General features: G+C 39.3%; 1 pseudogene; it reads left to right on the forward strand.

Moving 5' to 3' along the window:
- Positions 1 to 4744, forward strand: part of LOC142486378 (uncharacterized) — an 11879-nt pseudogene extending 7135 nt beyond the window's left edge.
- The last annotated feature ends 811 nt before the right edge of the window (positions 4745 to 5555 follow it).

Raw genomic sequence — 5555 nt, forward strand, 5'->3', positions numbered from 1 at the left:
CACACTCTCTCTATCTCGCCCCCACACTCTCTCTCTCGCCCCCACACTCTCTCTCGCCCCCACGCTCTCTCTCTCTCTCACCCACACTCTCTCTCTCTCTCACCCACACTCTCTCTCTCTCACCCACACTCTCTCTCTCACCCACACTCTCTCTCTCACCCACACTCTCTCTCTCACCCACACTCTCTCTCTCCCACACTCTCTCTCTCTCTCCCACACTCTCTCTCTCTCTTCCCCACACTCTCTCTTCCCCACACTCTCTCTCTCCCCCACTCTCTCTCTCCCCCTCTCTCTCTCTCGCCCCCACACTCTCTCTCTCCCCCACACTCTCTCTCTCCCCCACACTCTCTTTCTCCCCTACACTCTCTTTCTCCCCCACACTCTCTCTCCCCCACACTCTCTCTCTCCCACACTCTCTCTCTCTCCCACACTCTCTCTCTCCCCCACACTCTCTCTCTCCCCCACACTCTCTCTCTCCCCCACACTCTCTCTCTCCCCCACACTCTCTCTCTCCCCCACACTCTCTCTCTCCCACACTTTCTCTCTCCCCCACACTTTCTCTCTTTATCCCCCACACTCTCTCTCTCTCTCTGTCCCCCACACTGCAGCAAAGGTTATTCCCACCTTTCTCCTAGGGCAGGGATATCCAAACAATGTAATTCCAGCGCACAGCAAAAAGAGAGTCGGGTTAATAAAAAATAAAATAATTTATTTAAACCGCATTAAAAAAATAGAGGGTGCAACCTTTCAAGGATGAGGTGTGTATGTATATATATGTGTGTGTGTATGTATATACAGTATATGTGTGTGGACTGGGGGCGGGACTAGGTGGCGAGTAGATTTTTTGGTTGGGCGAGTAGATTTTTGGGTGATTTGTCGAACACTGTATATATATATATATATATATATATATATATATATATAGCTTATTGCTGCAGCAAAGGTTATTCCCACCTTTCTCCTAGGGCAGGGATATCCAAACAATGTAATTCCAGCGCACAGCAAAAAGAGAGTCGGGTTAATAAAAAATAAAATAATTTATTTAAACCGCATTAAAAAAATAGAGGGTGCAACCTTTCAAGGATGAGTTGTGTATGTATATATATGTGTGTGTGTATGTATATACAGTATATGTGTGTGTGTATATATATACTTTTATTTTTAATTATTTTATTTTTTATTAACCCGAATCTCTTTTTGCTGTGCGCTGGAATTACATTGTTTGGATATCCCTGCCCTAGGAGAAAGGTGGGAATAACCTTTGCTGCAGCAATAAGCTTGAGAAGTATATTATTTATATTTTTTCTTACATTTTCTTTTGAAGATTTTTTGCACCATAATGTATGGCACTTTTTGTTAAACTGTTTTAATTGCTGTGTAGCACAAATCAGGAAAAATGATGTAAATATGGCAGAAACGTCGGTTCCTATTTTAATCAACCAAGTTAAGTCTACTGTAAGCTGTATATTTACCCATTTTTGGACATTAGTGGTGTCAAGTGTGGGGGTTTTGGCCCAGGATTACAGGGGTTAAACCCCATTAGGCCACCCTCTACTCTCACCTGAGAAGCAAGGGGTTAACTGGGCTGGAGTCCAGTAATGTGGTTTTGCCTTGCTTCAGCCATCCAACTGTTTATTCCCCTGTAAAAATTTATTGTTTCTGTTCCAGTGACTGCACCACACAAACACTGGAATCCATCCGGGAGGGCAAGGGTTAATAGTTGAATAGTGATTCTAGCCCTTTGTTTAAGTTACCCTCAAAGATGCCTGCCTACTAAGGAATGCGACCAAATGTTTAGGAAGCTGGAGTGGTTGGTGAGTGTTAAAACTCACACTTACAAACCATAGTATCCTGCCAGACACTCAATTTGGTAGACTGGCCAAACGCCCCTGATTTAGGAGTGGGGCTACAGAATGAGTGACCTTATTAAATATAAGAATATTATGAGATGTCCTCGGCTGAACATGCTATAAGTTACATATGTGTAAGCGGGGGGCCGAGCCGCAAATAATGATTACAGACACCTGCTGTTTAGCAGGTCCTATGAGACAGATATTAATATCTCTCTTAATTTTAGTATTACACTGTAATATTTAGTCTTATTGGGAGCGTCATGCGTGTCGGAATGTATTAATATGGCTCGCGTGCCAGTAAGTTTCACTGAACTGAAGTTATGACGTTATTTAGATAGGAAAAGCAGTTTTTAAACGTCCTTGGGTGGGAGGAGTTTTACTCTGAGGAAAACTGTCAACCTCACCACTGATTTATGAGAGGGGCTGGGTTTAGGTTGTGTTCAATGGGAAATAATTGTATAAGAACCAGGCTCAGCCTATGGCTATTGTCTTTCGTGTCTTGATGATTATGAAGATTGCTGTATGAACTGCCAGTCCAGATGTGACTGTTTCATCATTCCATCTTAAGTGAGTGTCCATATTTTGTCTGTCATTTGTATATCTCGTGTGTTCACCTTTTTCAAGGAATAAATTATATTTTATCATATCTAAGTCTCGTCCAGTTCAACCCAGTTATATTTTGGTGTGTATTATTAATAGCCTGTCTCAAAGCTACCGTCACAAGTGGTCAGATACTCGTGGGATGCCAATGGCTAGCTGGCCCCTTGAGCCACTAAAGGGTTAATATATCACAAAGTACAACAAAAGTTATTTGATAAGAACAATATATGAAGAACATTGATACAGGGAGTAATGTGATTTCTATTACTGGCGTGAGGAGAAAATATTTATTTCCATTTATGAGACATAATTGTAACATGATTAATTGGGGTGTTTTTTTTGCCTTCCTCTGGGTGAATGTAACGATAACAATGTAGCTTTAATTATGTTCAGTATGTTGCACGAGTAGAATTTTATAAAGGTTCAACTCAATGAACATATATCTCTCATCCAAATCTTCTCTGATGCATTGCAATGTTACATTAATACATTTTCTCACCATAGATGTATCTTCAGCACATGACTCGTCTGTGAGCAAGAAGCAACGTAAGAAATGTCCCAAACATCAAATTACATGAGGGGTTAATGGAAATATGTTTTAAGGACTTCAACATTGCATAAGTCTGTATGAGAATTGGAACAAGATTACCAGAAACTCGGCAGAGCATTCCTATACATCAACAGCCTTTTACTAAACTTACAGACACCGCAAGACAAGGAGAGGGTTTAAAGAACAGAGACATGAACCCCTACTGTGGGACATACGGTAATGTTATACCGCAGATAATCCATACAGGGAAGAAATCCTATAACTGCTCTGAATGTGGGAAAAGCTTCAATAAGAAATATCATCTTGTTACACACCAAATAATCCACACAGGGGTGAAGCCTTATAACTGCTCTGAATGTGGGAAAAGCTTCAGTCAGAAATCAAATCTTGTTACACACCAAATAATCCACACAGGGGTGAAGCCTTATAACTGCTCTGAATGTGGGAAAAGCTTCAGTCATTAATCAGGTCTTGTTACACACCAAAGAATCCACACAGGGGTGAAGCCTTATAACTGCTCTGAATGTGGGACTAGTTTCCATGATCAATCAAGTTTTTGTAGACACCAAAGAATCCACACAGGGGAGAGACCCTATAACTGCTCTGAATGTGGGAAAAGCTTCATTAAGAAATCGCATCTTGTTACACACCAAAGAATCCACACAGGCGTGAGACTTTCTAACTGCTCTGAATGTGGGAAAAGCTTCAGTAACAAATGGCTCTTGTTACACACCAAAGAATCCACACAGATGTGAGACCTTTTAACTGCTCTGAATGTGGGAAAAGCTTCAAGCAGAAATCAATTCTTGTTACACACCAAAGAATCCACACAGGGGTGAGACCTTATAAATGCTCTGAATGTGGGAAAAGCTTCTGTCAAAAATCAAGTCTTGTTACACACCAAAGAATCCACACAGGGGAGAAGCCTTATGATTGCTCTGAATGTGGGAAAAGCTTCAGTCGGAAATCGCATCTTGTTACACACCAAAGAATCCACACAAGGGAGAGGCCCTATAACTGCTCTGAATGTGGGAAAAGCTTCAGTCGGAAATCGCATCTTGTTAGACACCAAACAATCCACACAGGGATGACACCCTATAAACTGCCCTGAATGTGGAAAAAGCTTCAGTAAGAAATCACATCTTATCTCGGGAGATCTCAGACTTCTCTGCTGTCGATGCCGGCTCCATTCTTGATCAAAATCTCACTCCTACTCTGTACTCTGAACAGTCACGACTTTGGACTCCTTCCCCCCCTCGTACATAGATACACATTCTCTACTGTTTAAAATGCATTCAATTTGTATTAATTATGGGGTATATTTTAGTGCAATTCACTAAGGCTTCTTCAGGAGTTAATGTGGGTATATCTGTCCCTACCTTCTTTATAGGCACTTCCCTGTTTCTATTGGTTCCCATAAGCGCAATCCAATTGATTGAGAAACATCTTGATGTAATATTTCTCTTCTACATTGAGTTTGTATACTATGTAACATACTTTGTGTATCTGCACTATTCTATATAGATTATAAAATATAACTTGTGTGATTATAGATAACCAGATCTGTGTCTTTAACATTCAGAGATTGGTTATATCTCTATTTAACACTTCTCTTTGCATTAAGTTTATGCTATGGATTCTGTGTTATATTGTACTATTTGGGGTTTCAGTATATTCCCACTGCTATATGTATTACTCTGTGTATTAGATTTTAAGTAAAGAATTGTGCAAATTAAGATAACCCCGATCTGTGTCTTTAATTATTAGACACATTAGACAGTGAATCTCTTTCCCCTCTATATACACTATTTGAGGGACTATATGTGTCTGATTATTTAAGATGTCTTTTTTCAACAAATGTAGTTCATCAATATTTGTTGATTTAAATTCTTTCCTTTACATTCAAATTATGAGTGATATGTGTGATTTAAGATATTCCTATCTAGGTCTTTATTTATTAGACATAAATGGACTATATATCTTTCTTTATTAAATTCAGTGTGATTTAAGATATTCCTATGTCTTTATTTATCAGACATAGATGGACTATATATCTTTCTGAGGTTCGTTACTGTATTAAATTCAGTGTGTGATTTAAGATAATCATTCTTTGTCTCTAATTAAATATGTCTTTCTATACATATACTGTATAAGTGATACTTATTCCTAATGGGGATAGTAACATTCTCTATTGAATATATTCATCCTTTCTTTAAGGGTGTAATTTCCAATAAGCTGCCACTCTTACAGTAGTTTGTGAATTAAACCAACTTTATTCTAAGTAGTGATACCATGTTAAATATGCATCAAATTGTCTGCCCTTTATTAACATGGCTGCAAAGTAACAGTATATACCCAGCGGAGTTTGTATTGATTTATATGTATGGGACAAGGAATCAGATGGTGGTTATGTTATGATATAACAGTAAATCCTTCTCCTGAATGTATACTGATTATTGTTAGGAGTACCAATTACATTTCAGTGCACAGTATTACAACTGTCACACACACGATGCACAGCTATCTCTCACTCCCTGACACACACACGATGC

Source organism: Ascaphus truei, unplaced genomic scaffold (genome assembly GCF_040206685.1).
Source record: "Ascaphus truei isolate aAscTru1 unplaced genomic scaffold, aAscTru1.hap1 HAP1_SCAFFOLD_830, whole genome shotgun sequence".
Taxonomy (NCBI): domain Eukaryota; kingdom Metazoa; phylum Chordata; class Amphibia; order Anura; family Ascaphidae; genus Ascaphus; species Ascaphus truei.